Raw genomic sequence first — 22,520 nt, forward strand, 5'->3', positions numbered from 1 at the left:
TAACTACCAGGTAGTTTATAACTTCCGGGTAGTTTATAACTTCCGGGTAGTTTATAACTATCGGGTAGTTTTTAACCAGCTGGTTGGTTACCACTACCGGGTAGTTTATAACTACCGGGTAGTTCATAACTACCGGGTAGTTCATAACTACCGGGTAGTTCATAACTACAGGGTAGTTTATAACTAACGGTTAGTTTATAACTGCCGGGTAGTTTACAACTACCGGGTAGTTTACAACTACCGGGTAGTTTACAACTACCAGGTAGTTTACAACTACCAGGTAGTTTACAACTACCAGGTAGTTTATAACTACCTGGTTGTTTGAAAATACCTGGTAGTTCATAACTACCGGGTAGTTCATAACTACCGGGTAGTTTACCACTGCCGGGTAGTTTACAACTACTGGGTAGTTTACAACTACCGGGTTGTTTAAAAATACCTGGTAGTTTATAACTACCTGGTATTTATAACTACCGGGTAGTTTATAACTACCAAGTAGTTTATGTACCAAGTAGTTTATAACTACCGAGTAGTTTATAACTATCTGATAGTTTATAACTGTCAGGTAGTTTATAACGGATAGAGCTCAGCCCTACATTCTACTTCCGGGGTCAACAGGTGGAGAATGGCTGAACGGCCTTCAGATATGAAGGTTAGTTACAAAGAATAAGCGGCCCCGACCAAGAGCAGCAGGGTCGCTAGAAGGGGTCCTACAACATGAATAGAAGTTGCACCCACATTCATTGGAACCAAAATTCAAGAGCGTCTTTTGAGTCAGACGCTCCTGGATTTTGTTTGGGCGGCTTCCTGAAGTCAGAGTCTGAAGTAGCGCCTATATCAAAGATCCTGGCGGCTAGGCGAAAAATGCAACGGCTGGGATCACAAAAAAAAAGGAAATGGAAAAGTCTTAAGAGGAAAATTTTGTAACGGTGCAGGGACTAATAACCCCTGTACTGGCGGCAGAGCGTAGTGCGCAAGCTGGCTACCCGTTGACCTCATTCAATGACTGCAATGTTACCCCGGATTCAGGTATGGCTGGGATAACAGCTAATGCTACAAGTTTGGGAAAATAAGCAGCAACAAGACCCCCGGACATAAAGACAACGAAGAAAATTATGCATTTGCAGCATTGGGAAACCAAATCGCCGAACTGATGGATTACTTAAAGTGCAGAAACAACGTGCACCACGCAATCAAGCAATAAATGAGGATAATCAGTTTAACCTACAACAAGGTCCGTGACCATGGGTATGAGAAATGCTCTGGAAAAAACGTGGAACAAATTGAAAAAAGCCACACAGATATCGCCAAAGTTTGGCCATCAAAACGGGAGCCTAAACGAAACCTTGATGATGCGACCCACCCAAACACAACTCTGTCCTCAAAAAGGCATAAATCAGACAAGGTCAGGGGAGTGGTGTCCTCAGCAGAGCCCCCAATGGAGCAACAATCAACCAGCGAACCCCACAAAGACAAAGGAGGTTGGAAAACCGTCGAGAAGAAAAGGAAAGTTAGACCCCGAAAACATAAACCATACACAATGGATATACCTTCCAAGGAGGGGACTTCATCCAAGGAGGGGACCGACTTCACCAAGAAAATCAGGTTCGAGGTCAACAAGGTACGAAGGAACCAAAAGGGTGATCTTCTGGAGCTTAAAAATTCCATTTCAGAACATTGCCGAGAAGTTCAACGATAAGATTGAACAATGCCTTGGTGGTCAAGTCGAAATTAAGACCCACAATCAGGAGGTTGTCATAAAGTGCAGAGATATGGATGCCGGTAGATACGGGTACCGGTTATTACAAACCAGATACTATAAAATGAGTAGCGGATACTTTTTAACAAGTTCCAGATACTTTATAACAAGTACCGGTGATGTTATAAAGAGTGTCGGGTACTTCATATCAAGTACCGGCTAATTTTTAACGAATTCCGGGTACCTTACAAACACGAGTTCCGGGTACTTTATATAAAGTACCGGGTATTTTATAACAAGTACTGGGTACTTTATAACAAGTACTGGGTACTTTATAACTAGTACTGGGTACTTAATAACAAGTACTGGGTACTTTATAACAAGTACTGGGTACTTTATAACAAGTACTGGGTACTTTATAACAAGTACCGGGTACTATATAGTACCAGATATCGGATACTTTTCGAAACCATACGTACGACAATACAAATTTTTCCAAAAGTGTTTCTCGGTAGTGGATATAACGTACTCCTTGGGAGAAGAGAATGTTTTATTAACTGAAAGCAAATCATTTAGGTGTTAACCTGGACAGCAAATTGATGTTCACATCCAATTCTTGCCCAGAGAGCGCAAGCGATAGGGTTAATTTTTTTTATTCCCTCCACCATAAGATGGGGGTATACTAATTTCGTCATTCTGTTCGTAACTCCTCGAAGTATTCGTCTAAGACCCCATATAGAATATATACAATATTCTTGATCGACAACTCATTTCAAGTCGATCTAGCCATGTCCGTACGTCCGTCCGTCTGTCTATCTGTCGAAAGCACGCTAACTTTCTAAGGAGCAAAACTAGCCGCTTGAAATTTTGCACAACTACTTCATATCAGTGTAGGTAGGTAGGTGCCATATAAACCGATCTTGGATCTTGATTTCTTGAGCCTCTACAGTGCGCAATTCTTCTACGATTTGCCTGAAATTTGGCATAACGTGTTTCGGTATGACTTCCAACAACTGTACTAAATATGGTTCAAATCGGTCCATAACCTGACATAGCTGTCATATAAACCGATCTGGGATATTGATTTCTTGGGCCTCTAGAGGGCCAAATTTGGCTGAAATTTTGAACAACGGCTTCTCCCATTACCTCCAACATACGTGTCAAATGCGGTCAAAATCGGTCTATAGCATGATACAGCCGAAATTTTGCATAAAGTGTTTCGCTATAACTTCCAACAACTGTGCGAAGTATGGTCCAAATCGATCAATAACCTGATATAGCTACCATATAAATCGAACTTGAATTTTGAATTCTTGAGCCTCTAGAGGGCGTAATTATTAACCGATTTAGCTGAAATTTTGCATGAGGTGTTATGACTTCCAATATCTGTGCCATACATGGTTTATATCGGTCCATAACCTGATATAGCTGCCATATAAACCGATCATGAATCTTGACTTCTTGAGCCTCTAGAGGGCGCAATTCTTAACTGATTTGAATGAATTTTGGCACGTAGTATTTTGTTATGATATCCACCAACTGTACCAAGTATGGTTCAATTTGGTTCAAAACCTGATATAGCTGTCATATAAACCGATCTAGGATCTTGACTTCTTGAGCCTCCAGAGGACGTAATTATTAACCGATTTAGCTGCAATTTTGAATGAGCTGTTTTGTTATGACTTCCAATATCTGTGCCACACATGGTTTATATCGGTCCATAACCTCATATAGCTGCCATATAAACCGATTTGGGATCCAGACTTCTTGAGCCTCTAGAGGTAGCATTTATTATCCGATTTGCATGAAATTTTGTATGACTGATCCTCTCATGACCATCAATATGCGTGTTTATTATGGTCTGAATCGGCCTATAGCCTGATACAGCTCCTATATAAATCGATCTCTCTATTTTATTTCTTGAGCCCCCAAAGGGCGTAATTCTTATTTGAATTGATAGACATTTTACATAGGTTTCCGACATATTATTTAGTTGTGGTCAGAACCGGACCATATCTTGATATCGCTCTAATAGCATAGCAAAACTTTTCTTTTATCCTTTGTTTGCCTAAGAAAAGATGGCGATCCATGGTGGAGGGTATATAAGATTCGGCACGGCCGAACTTAGCAAGCTTTTACTTGATTTTTTTTTTTGAAACTTTAATTTCACTCGTTTTTTGAATGACGAACACTGTGGAGTTAGAATGAGGCACCATTGACAAAGTCTAGTTGTAACAGCAGCTGTTGGCTAGCTGCGAGCTTACTACAAATGCGTAATCTGATGCCCTTGGCTAAAACGTCACAAAGGCAAATGTGGCAGCGGGGGCATATGCAGGAACCGGGGCAGAAGCAGAGGCAGCGACAACAACATCTTCCCTAGGCCAGACGGTGAAGTACTCAGACGACTGGACAGACAGACTGATTATAACTAAACAACGAGCGTTGTTTGGCCCCAAGGCAAGGTGGCGCTAATGGGATGGACGCCTTGCCGTTCTACACCCCTCTTAGATGCATATGCAACTGCCAGTATTTGTGCAATGCATTGCGAGCACACAAATAGTCCCCCACTCCCTCATAGACTCTCATATACATTCATAATCCTTGGTTTACATTTCAATGGTGTTGGCGTTGTAGACGTCTAGCGTGGTGGTGGTGGATGATTTTTAAAGGACACCAGCATTTGTAGGAGCCAGCAACTTTTGCCAGTTGCATTTCAAATTCACTCCCAGCCTTATCCTTTGGCAATTGCATTGCACTTGGCGGCTTGGTGCAACCACACACCAATACTTGCAAACAAACACGCACGTGGCACTTTGGAATCAAAAACTGGCAAGGGTAAAATAATGTTGGGCCTAGGCAATCCTTTTGCTGTTGTCCTCCTCGGCAAAGATGTGAATGTCTTTGTTTTGCTTAATGAAATCCTTAGCGTTTGTTGTTGTTTCATTTTAATGCTGCCAGTGCTGCTGTTATGCTCCACGAATTTGCATGGCATCATCAGCTAAACACACGCTTGCTGTCGACATCTTGCGGCCTTTTCGCCATGATACCATGATAACTGCAGCATGTGCATTTGTTACTCTGTTGTTGCTGTATGTTGTCTATGTGGTTTGGTGTAGCCATTCATTCATTCATTTACAGTCAGACATTGGTATGACAACACGCCTCAAGCCAAACTCGAAATCTCTATCAAAGGTAGCGCCTGATTTGCTTCATGCTTTTTAGAGAAACTTCTCGCTTTGATCTGTTTTTTGTTTTGCCTTATAATGAGTTGTGATAGTTGTATTCATTATGGGGCTACTCAACAAATTATGACTTGTAGGCCACTGTAGTGCAGAGGTTAACATGTCCGCCTATGACTGGGTTGGAATCCTGATGGGTTTTCTGATGGTCTCCATCAGAAAAAAAATTTTCAGCAGTGGTTTTTCCCTCCCAATGTTGGCAACATTGGTGAGGTACTACGTCATGTAAAACTTCTCTCCAAAGAGGTATCGCTCTGCGGTACGCCGTTCAGACTCGGCTATAAAAAGGAGGCCCCTTATCATTGAGCTTAAACTTTAATCGGACTGCACTCATTGATATGTGAGAAGTTTGCCCCTGTTCCTTAGTGGAATGATCATGGGCAAAATTTTTTTTTTAAGGTTTTTTTCCTTCCGTCTGTCCGCCCGACTGTCTGTCTGTCGAAAGCACGCTAACCTTCGAAGGCGTAAATCTAGGTGCTTGAAATTTTGTATAAATACTTCATATTAGCGCTGGTCAGTTAGGATTGTAAATGGGCCAAATCGGTTCATGTTTTGGTATAGCTGCCACATAAACCGATAGCGGATCTGGACTTCTTGAGCCGCTAGAGGGCGCAATTATTATCCGATTTGGCTGAAATTTTGCACCAAGTGTTATATTTTGCTTCCAACAACTTTGAAAGGTATGGTTCATAACCTGATATAGCTTCCACATAAACCGATCTCAGATCGTGAATTCTTGATCCTCTAGAGGGCGCATATATCATCCGATTCTGCTGAAATTTTGCTTGAAGTGTTTTGATTTTCCCAAAAACAACTGTGCCATGTATGGTCTAAATCGGATCATAACCTGAGATAGCTACCATGTATACCGATTTCGGATATTGACTTCTTGAGCCGCTAGAGGGCCCAATTATTATCCGATTTGGCTGTAATTTTTCACTTAGTGTTTTATTTTGACTTCCAACAACTTTGCCAAGTATGGTTCATAACCTGTTATAGCTCCCACATAAACCGATCTCAGATCGTGAATTCTTGAGCCTCTAGAGGGCGCTCATATCATCCGATTCTTCTGAAATTTAGCTTGAAGTGTTTTGATTTGACCATCAGTAACTGTGCCAAGTGTGGTCTAAATCGGTTCATAACCTGAGATAGCTACTATGTAAACCGATTTCGGATCTTGACTTCTTGAGCCGCCAGAGGGCGCAATTATTTTCCGATTTGGCTGAAATTTTGCATAAAGTGTTCTGTTCTAATTTTTAACAACTACGCCATATGACACCAAGAGGAAGTATTTGTACAACATTGGATTGTTGTGCGCCATATCCTTTCGATTCGTATTCTACTCAAAATTCTCTATCATAATGAGCCAATAAATCTATTTGAGGTGGTTTAAGAAGGGTAGAGCGGCACTCATATACTTGGACACAAGTTCGTGTTCGTAATCTACTCCCAAATACTTAGGAGTGATCTAGGACAGGAAACTGAATTGGAAGTGTCACCTTTAGGAGCGCACCGAGTAGACACACAAATGTTGGGCACTATGTAGACGGGCCGTAGGCTCGAAGCGGGGCTGAATCCGAGGCTCTGTAGTAGTAGTGATTAGACCAATACTTACTTACGACTCAGTAGTTTGGTGGACTGCGATGCAGAACAAGTGCAGCGTTAGGATAATGCAACAGGTTTAGAGAAGATGTTGTCTTGGCATGGGCAGAGTGATGAGAACCACGGCCCCTAGGGCGCTGAAGACTATTCTAAAAAAACGAGTTATAGATATACAGATTAAGGCAATGGGAGAATGGATAGAGAATACGAGCTCGTTATACCAACGCGGTATAAACGAGACGACGATAGAAAACATGGAAGGAATGGAAGTGGTATCCGATAGGATACCTGAGATTAAACTTGAGGTCGAGTGCGAGACACTGATGCAAGAGGCACAGTCTTGGATCAACGGAACTCTGTTATTGCAATCTGGAAGATCATGGGTAGAGAATGGGAGCACGTTATACCAACGCTGTATAAACGAGACGACGATAGAAAACATGGAAGGAATGGAAGAGGTATCCGACCGGATACCTGAGATTAAACTTGAGGTCGAGTGCGAGACACTGCTGCAAGAGGCACAGTCTTGGATTGACGGAACTCTGGTATTGTCATCTGGGAGATCATGATACACAGATGGAACAAAGCTAGAGATAGAGTGGGCCTGGGGGTCTTCATGGCGAACTCAGGGACTAAGATCTGTTTTCAACTGCCTGACCATAATACGGTCCTGCAAGCAGAGATATGTGGGATCACTGCATGTGTGACATAACGGGGTCTTCGTGGTGTGGAGGATGTCGAGTGTGAACATATTTTCGGACAGTAAATCTGCCACCAGGGCAATAACAACCAAGACGGTAAGGTCACGAACAGTCTTAGAGTATGAGAAGGAGATCAACTCCTTCTCTAAGGATTCCACGATCCGCATCGTTTGGGTACTGGGCCACAGCGGAGTAAAGGGGAATTAAAGAGCAGATGACTTGGCAGTGAATTCCAGAGCACTGCCATCAATAATCTTGGCCTTTCGGGTCGATGCAGTCCAAGTTAAGGGTGTGTTCGTCGAACGCGCATGTAGTACTATGGGAAAAGCGAAACTGTCTGTAGGACCACGAAAATCCAATGGGGAGATCCAGATTGTGAGAAGACCAGGCTACTACTGAAAGGAAGTAAGCAGGAAGTCAATATAGCTCTCGGTATCATAACAAGACACATTCAAAGAAACAAATATCTCGAACATTTTTATACCCACCACCATAGGATGAGGGTATACTAATCTAGTCATCGTTTGTAATACCTCGAAAAATGCGTCTAAGAACCATGAGGAATATACATTTTTGATCGTCTCGACGCTCTGACGCGCTATCGTGAATACTATAGACTTCTGTCCGTAGTGTTCATGATAGTGGTTAAAAGCGTAAAGCTAGCAGCTTTAAATTTTGCACAGATACTTAATATTGATGTAGGTCGTTGGAAATTGCCATATTGGCCATATCGCTTCAGATTTAGATATAGCTCCCATATATACCGATCTCCCGATTTGACTTCTTGAGCCCCTGGAAGCCGTAATTTTTGTCCGATTTGGCTGAAATTTTGCCAGCGAAGTTCTGTTATGACTTTCAACAACTGTGCCAAGTACGGTTTAAATCGGTCTATAACCTGATATAGCTCCCATATAAACCTATCTCCCGATTTGATTTCTTGAACCCTTACAAGCCGCAATTTGAGTCCAATGTGGATGAAGTTTTCCATGTAGTGCTCTGTTATGACATTCAATATCTGTGTTAAGTACGGTTCAAATCGGTCTATAACTTGATAGCGCTCCCATATAAACCGATCTTGCGATTTGACTTCTTGAGCCCCTACAAGCTGCAGTTTGTGGCCGATTTGGCTGAAGTTTAGCATGTGGTGTTCTGTTATGACTTCCAATGATTGTGCCAAATCGGTCAATAAACTGATATAGCTGCCATATTAGCCGATATTGGATCTTGACTTCTTGAGCGAATTGCGCCCTCTAGAGGCGCAATTCTCATCTGATTTGGCAGAAATTTTCTACAACGGCTTCTCTCATGACCTTCAACATATGTTCTGAATCGATCAATAGCTCGATACAGTTCCCATATAAACCGATCTCCCGATTTTGCTTTTGAGCCCCTACAAGGCGCAATATTTATTTGAATGAACTGAAATATTACACAATGACTTCTACAATGTTCGGCATTCATTTATGGTCCGAATCGGACTATAACTTGATATAGCTCCAATAGCATAACAGTTCTTATTCAATATTCTATGTTGGTCTAAAAAGAGATACCGCGCATAGAACTCGACAAATGCGATCCATGGTGGAGGGTATATAAGATTCGGCCAAGCCGAACTTTTTTTGATTTAATGAATTAAAAAATTTATTGAAAATTTCAATTAGGATCAATTAAAGTATTAATTGGAAATTTAAAAAATTTTTGAATAATTTTTCTAATTGAACATTTTTTCAATCACTCACCTATAGAAGCGGCGACAAAATGCTCCCCTGTGACATACCTTGTGCCACTTTCTCTCTTATATTTATATTATGGGAGACACAATTTATTCACCTGTTCCTTAGCAAATGGTTTATCCAGTCTCTAAGGACCCAGTCTAACCGGTACTGGTCTAGGGATTGGATCAGTGTGTCGATCCGCATATTGTGTACAGACCCCTCAATGTCATACACACCGCCAATGCTTATATCTTGGCATCGAAGTATTCTTCTAGGTTATGCACAACCTCGCGCAGGGCAGTCTTCACCGACCTTCCCTTCACATAGTTTGTATTTGAACAGTTCACTGGTTGCACTCTTTATCGTGGTATCCACAATACGTTCCCTAGTTTTAAGGAGCCCTTTGGTGTCGCATAACTTGCCTTGCCGGGCTGGGGCATAAATACCACCCTTGCCTCAAGGCTTACTCTACCATACATTATATAATGATAGGCCTTCGATCAACCTCATTATTCCAACATTCCGGTGTCTTCTTGAGTTCCGTCGAATAGTGGACCAAACGGCAAAAAAAATTGGAAATAAGTCGGCAACATTTTATCTGTTGACCTGAGCGTTACAATATGTTCTACATATTTGTAGAGGAGAACAAAGGCTTTCACAAAAGTGCTGCTGTAGGTTCATATCCCGGGTGTCAAAATTGACCAGTACGGTACAAATTGCACAATAACCTGATACAGCTCCCAAATAACCGATCTCCCGAATTGACTTCTTGAGTCCTTACAAGCTGCGATTTTTTCCGATTTGCCAGAAATTTTGCATATAGTGTTCTGTTATTACTCTCAACAACTACGCCAAGTAAGTTTCAATTCGGCTATAACCAGATATAGCTCCCATATTTTAGCAGAATCTATGGTGGTGGGTTCCCGAGATCCGGCCCGCCTGAATTTATCACACTTTTACTTGTTGTTTTTTTTTTTTTTTTGTTTGGCTCGCGCTACTTTGCCTCGTTCGTTTTACTGCCACTCTCGGGTTATCGTCTGTCACTCTGTTATTACCCTTAAAAACAAATTTTAATAATTTTGGTGACGCAGAGTTTTGAACTCATGAATACGAAATTCATATTTTTTATGCTTTACTTTCTAAAATATATTTAATGTAAAAAGAAAATTAATATTTTTATACCCACTACCGAAGGATGGGCGTATATTAATTTTGTCATTCCGTTTGCTATACATCGAAGTATCCATTTCCGACCCTATAAAGCATATATATTCTTGATCAGCGTAAAAAATCTAAGACGATCTAGACATGTCCGTCGGTCTTTCTGTTTAAATCACGCTACAGTCTTTAAAAATAGAGATGTTGAGCTAAAATTTTGCACAGCATGTTAAGTTCGAAGATCGGCTATATCGGACTATATCTTGATATAGCCCCCATATAGACCGATCGGCCGATTTAGGGTCTTAGGCCCATAAAAGCCACATTCATTATCCGATTTTGCTGAAATTTAAGACAGTGAGTTGTGTTAGGACCTTCGACATCCTTCGTCACTTTGGCTCAGATCGGTCCAGATTTGGATATAGCTGCCATATAGACCGATCCTCCGATTTAGGGTCTTAGGCCCATAAAAGCCACATTTATCATCCGATTTTTCCGAAATTTGAGGCAGTGAGTTGTGTCAATCCTTAAACATTTTTCGTCAATTTGGTCCAGATCGGTCCACATTTGGATATAGCTGCCATAAAGACCGATCCTACGATTTAGAATCTTAGGCCCAAAAAAGCCACATTTATTCTCCTATTTTGCTGAAATTTGGGACAGTGAGTTTGCTTAGTCCCTTCGAAATTTTTCGTCAATTTGGCGCAGATCGGTCCAGATTTGGATAAAGCTGTCATATAGACCGAACTCACGATTTAGGGTTTTGGGCCCATAAAAGGCCCATTTATTGTCCGGAGTCGTTGAAATTTTGGACAGAAAATTAAGTTAAGCCCTTTGGAATAATTCTGCAATATGGCACAGAACGGTCCAGATTTGGATATAGCTGCCATATAGACCGATCTCTCGGTTTTAGGTTTTGGGGCAATAAAAGGCGCATTTATGAGCCTCAAGAGCATGCAACTATTACCCGACTTGTCTTAACTTTTGGAGGTGGTATTTTTCCAACAGCCATGACAGGATCCATATCGGCCTTTAACTTGATATAGATCTCTTATATTTGAAAAAGTTATTCAAAGCTCACCATGCGATCCATGGTAAAGGGTATATAAGATTCGGCCGGGCCGAACTGAACGCGCTTTTCCTTGTTTACGTGAATATCTCTTGTTGGCTGCTATTGCTCACTACAATCTTGTAAATTGAAATTATTCAATTACCCGCCAACGGAAGCCTTTTTATTAGTTTCTCCTTTTCTCAGTAGCCACTGGCTCATGGCTCCTGAAACTTCTTTGGCGTAGAGTTTGCTGGCAAAAGAACTTCAAAACTAAATTGACTTTTGAATTCTTTGTTAAGCATAACCCACTGTTTACAATGGATTGCATTATAATGCTAAAACAACAATTCTGGTCGCCTATACACAGTCATACACCTACACATTCACACCGATACACATTTACCACATTACATTGAGACGCATATTCTGGGAAATTGCACTGCCAAAAGAGAGAGTTAATTGGAAATACTAAATTTTGCATGTCTAGACAGAAAATTATGTGACAATTGTTTTTGTTACGAAACTTTTTTTTTTATTAATTTCTTTTTTAAAATTAATTACCATGGTGGTGGAGCAGAACAGAGTCAACCAGAGGCTGAATAGCAGTTTGGGACAGTTAGTGTGGATTTAAAATTAATTAACAATAATAACCGAGTTAATTATAATTTTCAGGTTTCAGGTTTTCATTACACCCAAAAGGAGGAGTAGGAGGAGGACAATGGAATTTAAACAGTGAGCTGGAGAGGGGGAGAATGATAATGTTCAACTGTAACTGTTGGCAGCAACAAAAGTATTCTGCATCAGGTTTTTCACCCTAATGGAGGTGCCTATGAGCTGGATTGCATTGCAGATTAACAGTGTAGCTGTACCATGGGAGGGGAAGGATGACTGTATTGCAGCGAGGGACATTTTATGAAATGAATATATGTTTTGTTTTTTTTTTTTAATAATTCATGTAAAAGTAAATGGCCATTGCATACCATTAATGGCTTAATGCAAGAATCTCTACCCCTTTTTTTGCTTAATGAAAGCAATGACACTTGCCCAAGGGCTTCATTAGGGGTATTGTAATGCACTCCCCTGCTTTTTGTTTACACAAAGCAAACTAAGGGTCAATCCCCTTGTATGATATTTGCAGATAACAACTATAGTGGTGAGCATAAGCCAGGGTGGTGACTCTTAGCACTTATTGTTTTTGAGAATGAAGGGTAGCTGACACAAAGTGTAATCAAGTTCACACTAATATATCTGTCGAGCAAAAATGAACAGCTACATCATATTAGATTTAGTGGGAACCCATTATATATTCTACAAGCCAAAATTGCTTCTCAATTTATTGCAAAACAAAGTTATTCATAATGGAGTTCCAGGCTAATAGTGTGTTTGCATTCTGTGGCGGGAAAAACAACACCGCCTGTTGGAGATCTCAAACACTTCAAAATGAACAAAATGTTCGTGAATCGTACCATCATTATATTAAAACTAGCAGAGTACTTATATGTTATGGTGGCGCAAGTGTAGATAGGCCTATCGTCGGTGGGCTAAGCACCCCCACTCACTCAACCAGAATAGCAAAAATTTATACCTGTCGAGCAAAAATGAACAACTACATGATATTAGTTAGTGGGAGCTCATTATATTGCTTACAAGCTATCAATAGCAATTGCTTCTGAAATTATTTCAAAAGAAAGTTATTCATGATGGAGTTCCAGGCTAATATTGTGATTGCGTTCTTTGGTGGGAAAAACACCACCGGCTGTTGGCGAACTCAAACACCTTAAAATGAACAAAATGTTGTTGAATCGCACCATCATTATAATAATACTGGTAGAGTACTCATATGTCATGGTGGCGCAAGTGTAGATAAGCCTATCGTCGGTGGGCTAAGCACCCACACTCATTCAACCAGAATTTCAAAAACTTCATTGTTCTCGAAAAAATTAGCTAATCTGATTCCTATAAATAGGTTTTAGCCCTAAATATAATCCGATCTGTACCATATTTGGGTCAGATGTCGGGAAGCCTTAAGGTATTCACTGTTTTAAATTTCAGTGTAATCGGATAAAAAATAAAGCATTTATGGGCATTAGACTCTTTATCGGCAGATCGGTCTATATAACAGCTATATCCAAAAATGGTCCGATGTCACCCGTTCAAGAACTTAACCAGCGTGCATCAAAACGACGTATCTGTGCCAAATTTCAGCTCAATATCTCAATTTGTGAAGGCTGTAAAGTGAGTACAACAGATGGACGGACAGACATACAGACATCGTTAAATCGTCTTAGAATTTTACGACGATCCGAAATATATACACTTTATAGGGTCGGACATAGATGTTTCAATGTTTTGCAAAGGGAATGACTAAATGAATATACCCCCTATCCTATGGTGGTGGGTATAAAAATTAAAATTAAATGATCATCGCCCTAACAGACAAAACATGTAAAAATGCATTTAGTTTGGCCGGGCTGAACTTTGGATGCCCACCAACTCGGATATCTATCTAAACCACCTTTCGTTATAATCCGATGAAAAATGCGTACCTTATGCCCCATCAGCTATATCGAAAAATGTTAGTATTTGGACCATATACTAATAAGTACAAGTCATTGTTCAATTGTGTGGAACAAATTATTGGCCTCTTTGTAGCTACATCTATTGCGTGCCCAAAAAGTAATTGCGGAATTTTCATATAGTCGGCGTTGACAAATTTTTTCACAGCTTGTGACTCTGCATTCTTTCTTCTGTCAGTTATCAGCTGTTACTTTTAGCTTGCTTTAGAAAAAAAGTGTAAAAAAAGGATATTTGATTAAAGTTCATTCTAAGTTTTATTAAAAATGCATTTACTTTCTTTTAAAAAAATCCGCAATTACTTTTTGGGCAACCCAATAAAAATAAACAGATCTGATCAATATACCACAGGGATGTCGAAAAGCCTTACAGAAGTCTCTGTGTCCAATTACAGTGAAATCGGATTATAAATGCGCTTTTTATGGAGCCAAGACTTTAAATCGAGATATCGGTCTATATGGCAGCTATATTCAAATCTGGACCGATCTGGGCCAAATTGACGAAGGATGTCGAAGGGCCTAACACAACTCCCAGTTCCAAATTTCGGCGAAATCGGACAATAAATGCGCCTTTTATGGGCCCAAAACCTTAAATCGAGAGATCGGTCTACATGGAAGCTATATCCAAATCTGGACCGATCTAGGCCAAATTGACGAAAGATGTCTAACGGCCTAACACAACTCACCGTCTCAAATTTCAGCAAAATCGGATAATGAATGTGGCTTTTATGGGCCTAAGAACCTAAATCGGCGGATAGGTCTATATGGCAGCTATATTCAAATCTGGACCGATTTAGGCCAAGTTACAGAAAAATGTCGAAGGGCTTAACACAACTACCTGTCCCAAATTTTGGCGAAATCAGACAATAAATGCGTCTTTTATGGCCCCACAACCTTAAATAGAGAGATCGGTCTATATGGCAGCTCTATCCAAATCTGGACCGATCTGGGCCAAATTGAAAAGATGTGTCAAAGGACTTAACACAACCAACCGTCCCAAATTTCAGCAAAATCGGATAATAAATGTGGCTTTTATGGGCCTAAGACCCTAAATCGGCAGATCGGTTTATATGGCAGCCATATCCAAAAGTAGACCGATCTGGGCCAAATTGAAGAAGGATATCGAAGGGCTTACCATAACTCACTGTCCCTAATTTAAGCAAAATCGGATAATAAACGTGGCTTTTATGGGCCCAAAACCCTAAATCGGCGGATCGGTCTATATGGCAGCTATATCCAAATCTAGACCGATCAAGGCCAAATTAATGAAGGAAGTCGAAGGGCCTAACCTAACTCACTGTCCCAAATTTTATATGATCGGATCGGTTTATATGGCAGCTATATCCAAAAGTAGACCGATCTGGGCCAAATTGGAGAAGGATGTCGAAGGGTTTAACAAAACTCACTGTCCTAAATTTTGGCAAAATCGGATAATAAATGCCTCTTTTATGGGCCCAAAATCTTAAATCGAGAGATCGGTCTTTATGGCAGCTATATCCAAATCTGGACCGATCTAGGCCAAATTGAAGAAGGATGTCGAAGGTGTCCTAACACAACTCACTGTCCCAAATTTTGGTAAAATCGGATAATAAATGTGGCTTTTATGGGCCTAATACCCAAAATCGGCGGATCGGTCTATATGGGGGCTATATCAAGATATAGTCCGATATAGCCCATCTTCGAACTTAACCTGCTTATGGACAAAAAAAAAAAGAATCTGTGCAAAGTTTCAGCTTAATATCTCCATTTGTATTGACTGTAGTGTGATTTCAACAGACAGACGGATGGACATATGCCTCTAAGACAAATGTCCGTCTGTCACAAGCAGGCTAACTTTAGAAGGAGTTAGCCTGCTAGCCGCTTGAAATTTTGCACAAATACTTCTTATTAGTGTAGGTCGGTTGGGATTGTAAAAGGGCCAAATCAATTCATGTTTTGATATAGCTGCCATATAAACCGGTCTTGGGTCTTGACTTCTTGAGCCTTTAGAAGGCGCAATTCTTATCCGTTTTAATTGAAATTTTGCACATAGTGTTTTGGTATAACTTTCAACAACTACACTAAGTGTGGTTTACATCGGTCCATGTTTTGATATAGCTGCCATATAAACTGATCTTGGGTCTTGATTTCTTGAGCCTCTAGAGGGCGCGATTCTCGTCCGATTTTATTGAAATTTTGGATGTAGTGTTTTGGTAGCACTTCCAACAACTACGCTTAGTATGGTTTTAATCGGTCCATGTTTTGATATAGCTGCCATATAAACCGATCTTGGGTCTTAACTTCTTGAGCCTCTAGAGGGCGCAATTCTCGTCCGATTTAACTGTGTTTTGTTATGACTTCCAATAACTGTGCTAAGTATGGCGCAAATCGGTATCGGTGTTGGAAGTGCTACCAAAACACTTCGTGCAAAATTTCAATAAAATCGGACTAGAATTGCGCCCTCTGGAGGCTCAAGAAGTTAAGACCCAAGATCGGTATATATGGCAGCTATATCAAAACATGGACCGATTTGGCCCATTTACAATACCAACCGACCTACCTACGACCTACTTTCTATTAGTATTTGTGCAAAATTTCAAGCGGCTACCTTTACTTCTTCGAAAGTTAGCGTGCTTTTGACAGACAGACGGACGGACGGACTGACATGGCTAGATCGACTTAAAATGACATGACGATCAAGAATATGTATACTTTATGGGGTCTTAGACGCATATTTCGAGGTGTTACAAACAGAATGACGAAATTAGTATACCCCCATCCTATGGTGGAGGATATAAAAATTGCAAATTTTGCCCATCAACATTTCACTAAGGAACAGGGGCAAACTTCAGGGGCAAACTTCTCACATATCAATGAGTGCAGTCCGATAAAAATTTAAGCTCAATGATAAGGGGCCTCCTTTTTATAGCCGAGTTCGAACGGCGTGCCGCAATGCGACACTTCTTTGGAGAGAAGTTTTACATAGCATAGTCCTTCACAAATGTTGCCAGCATTAAGATGGGAAAACCATCGAAAATTTTTTCAGATGGTCTCGCCAGAATTCGAACCCAGGCGTTCAGCATCATAGGCGGACACGCTAACCTCTGCGCAACGGTGGCCTCCAACTAAAACTACTCTATCCAAAAGGTTACTATAACTACCCTTTCCAAGGGAGAAGGTTATTATAACTAACGTTTCCAAGGGAAAAGAGTAGTAAAAATACCCTCTCCAGTTGAAAAAGGGTACTGAAACTACCCTTTCCAAAGGAGAAGGTTTCATTAACCATCCTTTCCAAGGGAAAAGAGCACTAAGACTACACTTTGCAGTTGAAAAGGGAACTTAAGCTACCATTTCCAAGGAAACAGGTTACTAAAATTACTCCTCTTAAAGGAAAAAGGTACTACAACTATCCTTTCGATTGTAAAGGGTACTAAAACTACCTTCTCGCACTGTAAAGGGTACTTAAATTACACCTACAGAATAGTTGATACCAAATGTGCTGATTTCAATTCCATACGGTACTGAAATGAGCACAAATGGTACCGGTAACGGTGACGGCAAAGGTACGGAAATGAACACCGTATGGTACAAAAACAATACCGGATGGTATGGATGAAACATAAGATGATTAGTACCGTTTGGTACTAGCCTTATTACCGAATTGGTATTGGTTTTAATACCAATCTGTTACTGATTTTAGCACCAGACCGTTATTGGTTTTAGTACCAAACAGTTACTGAATTTTCCACCCCCTAATCGGCACAAAAAAACATTAAACACACCATTTAGTCATTCCGTTGCAACGCATCGAAATATCAATCTCCGACCCTACAAAGTACATATATTTCGGATCGACGTACAATTCTAAGACGATTTAACGATGTCCATGTGTCTGTCCGTACGTCTGTTGTAATCACTCTACAGCCTAAAAAAATTGAGACATTAACATGAAATGTAGCACAGATACGTCATCTTTATGTACGCTGGTTAAGTTCTTGAACGGACCAAATCGGACCATATTTGGATATAGCTGCCATATAGACCGATCTGCCGATAAAGGGTCTAATGACCATAAATGCTTCAATTTTCATCTGATTTTGCTGAAATTTGAAACAGTATGTTATTTTAAGCCTCCCAATATCTGACCTAAGTATAGTTCATATTGGGCTTTATTTAGATATAGCTGCCATATAGACCGATCTGCCGTTGAAGGGTCTGAAGCCCATAAAAGCTTTATTTTTTTAACCGATTTCGCAGGAGTTCGAAATATTGAGCAGTTTTACGTCCCCTAACATAGGACCCAAATATGGTTTAGATCGGACTTTATTTAGATATAGCTGCCCTATAGCTTCCGATCTCCCGAAAATGTGTCTGAAGCTCATAAAAGCTTTTTTTTTCAACCGATTTTGCTGAAATTTAAAACACTGAGTAGCTTTAGGCCTACAAACATCTGACCCAAATATAGTTCAGATCGGACTATATTTAGATATAGCTACCATATAGACCGATCTCCCGATAAAAGGTCTGAAGCCCATAAAAGCTTTATTATTCAACCGAGTTTGCTGAAATTTAAAACTGTGAGTAGTTTTAGGCCTACCAACATCTGACCCAAATATGGTGTAGATCGGACTATATTTAGATATAGCTGCCCTATAGACCGATCTCCGGATATAGGGTTTGAAGCCCATAAAAGCTTTATTTTTTAACCGATTTCGCTGAAATTTAAAACAGTGAGTAGTTTTAGACCATCCGCCATCCGACCCAAATATGGTAAAAATAGGACTGTATTTAGATATAGCTGTCATATAGACCGATATGCTGGTTAAGAGTCTGAAGCTCATAAAAGTTTTATTTATTACCCGATTTTGTTGAAATTTGAAATACAAAACTCAACAGTGGCTTATATTTATAAGCCACTCAGTGTACGTGCCAAATTTTCGTGCATAAGTTATCCAATTTTCATCGGATTGTGACGTAAAGGGCTTTACATATATACCCGAGTTGGTGGTTTCCAAAGTTAGGCCCGGCCAAACTTATTTTTAATTATTTGTGTTTATAACTACAAAAAGTAATGTTACACCGTGACCAACCTCAATTCTTTGTACTCATCAATTGTTTCCATATCCATTGATTCCCAGAAATGGTTTTCATGTGACGCCGTCAAGTCTTAATAGCCTCCTTTGTCTGGTATTGAATTGATACCAAATGGTATTAAAAATCTTTGACTATGACGCGTACAATATAATACCGGGCGGTATTGGCAAATTACCGTCATTTTTCTAACAGTGTATCTTTTCTCACTAAAGGGTACAAAAACTACATTTTTCCACTGTAAAGGGTGCTCAAAACACCGTTTTCTACCGTTTATGGTACTAAAACTACTCCTTTCAAAGGAAAAGCGTACTAAAACTGCACTTTCCAAAGGTAAAGGGTATTATAACTGCTCTTTCCAAAGACAAGGGGTGCTAAAACTTTCCCGTGTAAAGGCAAAGTGCGCAAAAATAACTTTTTCGTAGGGAAAAGGGTACTAAATCTACCCCTTATATAGGCAAAGGGTACTCATTTTGCTCTTTCCAAAGGTGAAAATACTAAACTTCCCTTTTCAAAGGGGAAGGTTTCTAAAACTACCCTCTCCAAGGGCATAGGTTACTAAAACTACCCCTCTCAAAGGCAAAGGGTACTAAAAATTACCCCTTCCAAAGGCAAAGGGTACTAAAACTACACTTTCCAAAAGTTGGGGGTACTAAAACTACTCTTTTCAAAGGCAGTGGGTGAAAAACTACCCTTTCCCGGGGTAAAGGGTACCAAAACTACCCTTTCCTGGGTAAAACCTTTCCAAAAGCAAAGAGTACTCAAACTACTCTTTCCAAAGGCAATGAGTACTAAACTACTCATTTCCAGGGTAAAGCCTCTTTAAGCAACTCTGTCCCTAATTTGAGTTTTATTGCATCTTTATTTTCTAACTTTTACTTAATTTACACCCTTCATTTAGTCCCATTTTCTTTTTGTTTAGCACATTTCACCCAAATTCATCGAATGTACGCCATTTTATACCTTGCATTACTACATGTGTTTACATTTACTTTCGTTTTATGTTAAATGGTAATTTGCCTTTTAATCCTTTTGTCAGACAATCCTCTTTTTTCCGCTGCCGCTGCTATTGATGGTAATCCGGAATGTTTCCTCGTTTGTTCGAACCAGCATAGCATGGCATAGCATCGAATTTCAGCAGAACATTGAAAACGTACCGTAATTGTCGTGACATTACAAATTCCTCCAGCGTGGATGGCATGCGTAAATTATTTTATAAATTATTGAAATTCTCTAATAACAAATGTGCAAAAACAACAGCAACAGTAATAGCAGCAACAGCTATAATAAACGGTGGGGGGTGTACATCAAAAATAACAGCAACAACATCATGCAGTATTAATTACAACTAATGCGATTTGCAAAATACAAATACTCATACACCATGGTGAACACCTTAAATGCTACCCCCGCCCCCCCTCGCGACTCACTAGCTGTAGTGGGCTGGTAAACGAAATCGTGCGGTATTTAAGGGGATGTACGTGTGTGTGTGTGAATGAGTTTATGAAGGAAGGCATTAGACTGTGTATAGAAGCTTGAGTTTGTCTGTTTTCCTCGGTAGGCATAAGTGGTTGTTTAAATTATCATGAATAGTTTATTAGACTGTGGAGGCGTTGTTGTTCTGGATGTGAGTGTTGCCGGCTCTACACCATGTTGCCATTGTGTGTTAGGCTTAGCTGGAAATTCTCTCACTATCTTGCAATGCTAGGCCCACAAGCTACATCTGAAGAGGCATTATTTCCATCATCATTTAAACAATTCATGGGATTTTTATTTCCCCCTCCATTCATTCTTACATTCATTCATACCTACGTTTCTACACTTGGCAAAGCCAAAGCCAAAGCAAAAATTGCCACTAAGACACACATGAATGCAAAGTACGTATTTACACTGTCAATTGTTAAGATAGGCAAAGCCTGCAATTATGAGGCATTGCAATGAAAGCAAATAAAAATGACAAATGGAATTGTGTTGTTGTGAGAATCAAAGCAGAAGTATATGTAAAAAAAAAACAAGTAAAAAGGCATTAAGTTCGGCCGGGCCGAACTTTGGATACCCCCCACCTCGGGTGTATATGTAAAGCCCTTTTCGCCACAATCAGGCGAAAATTGGATAAATTATGCACCCAAATTCGGCACGGACATGGAGTGGTCTAATAAATATAAGTCACTGTTGAATTTTGTATTTCAAATTTCAACAAAATCGGGTAATAAATAAAGCTTTTATGAGCTTCAGACCCTTTATCGGCAGATCAGGCAATATGACAGCTATATCTAAATAAAGTCCGATCTAAACCATATTTGGGTCCTAGGTTGAGTGGCTTAAAGCTACTCATTGTTTCAAATTTCAACGAAATCGGATGAAAAATAAAGCTTTTGTGGGCTTCAGACCCTTTATCGGGAGATCGGTCTATATGGCAGCTAGATCTCAATATAGTCCGATCCGTAACATATATCGGTTGAATGTTGAGGGGCTTAAAACTGCGCACTATTCCAATTTTCAGCGAAATCGGATAAAAAATAAAGCTTTTATGGGCTTCAGACCCTTTATCGGGAGATCGGTCTATATGGCAGCTATATCTAAATATAGTCCGATCTGTAACATATTTGGGTCGGATGTTGGGTGGCCTAAAGCTACTAACTGTTTCAAATTTCAGCGAAATCGGATAAAAAATAAAGCTTTTATGGGCTTCAGACCCTTTATCGGGAGATCGGCCTATATGGTAGGTATATCTAAATATAGTCCGATCTGTAACATATTTGGGTCGGATGTTGGTAGGCCTAAAGCTACTCATTGTATCAAATTTCAGCGAAATCGGTTAAAAAATAAAGCTTTTATGAACTTCAGACCCTTTATCGGGAGATCGGTCTATATGGCAGCTATATCTCAATATAGACCGATCTGTAACATATTTGGATCGGATATTGGGTGGCCTAAAGCTACTCTTTGTTTCAAATTTCAACGAAATCGGATAAAAAATAAAGCTTTTATGTGCTTCAGACCCTTTATCGGGAGATCGGCCTATATGGTAGCTATATCTAAATATAGTCCGATCTGAACCATATTTAGGCCAGATGTCGGGAGGCTTAAAATAACTCACTGTTGCAAATTTCAGCGAAATCGGTTATTAAAAATGAAGCTTTTATGGCCTTCAGACCCATTACCGGGAGATCGGTCTATATGGCAGCTAGATCTCAATATAGTCCGATCCGTAACATATATCGGTCGAATGTTGAGGGGCTTAAAACTGCGCACTATTCCAATTTTCAGCGAAATCGCATAAAAAATAAAGCTTTTATGGGCTTCAGACCCTTTATCGGGAGATCGGTCTATATGGCAGCTATATCTAAATATAGTCCGATCTGTAACATATTTGGGTCGGATGTTGGGTGGCCTAAAGCTACCAATTGTTTCAAATTTCAGCGAAATCGGATAAAAAATAAAGCTTTTATGGGCTTCAGACCCTTTATCGGGAGATCGGCCTATATGGTAGGTATATCTAAATATAGTCCGATCTGTAACATATTTGGGTCGGATGTTGGGTGGCCTAAAGCTACTCATTGTTTCAAATTTCAGCGAAATCGGTTAAAAAATAAAGCTTTTATTGGCTTTAGACCCTTTATCGGGAGATCGGTCTATATGACAGCTATATCTAAATATGAACCGATCTAGTTTATATTCAGATCAGATGTCGGGAGGCTTAAAATAACCC

General features: G+C 40.0%; 1 protein-coding gene across 6 annotated transcripts in view; it reads right to left on the minus strand.

The window, feature by feature from the left end:
• LOC106091387 (uncharacterized) overlaps positions 1–22,520 on the minus strand; it is a 509,131-nt gene that overhangs the window by 102,758 nt on the left and 383,853 nt on the right. The gene's annotated exons all lie outside the window — the stretch shown is intronic.

This window comes from Stomoxys calcitrans, chromosome 2 (assembly GCF_963082655.1).
Source record: "Stomoxys calcitrans chromosome 2, idStoCalc2.1, whole genome shotgun sequence".
In the NCBI taxonomy this organism is placed as follows: Eukaryota; Metazoa; Arthropoda; class Insecta; order Diptera; family Muscidae; genus Stomoxys; species Stomoxys calcitrans.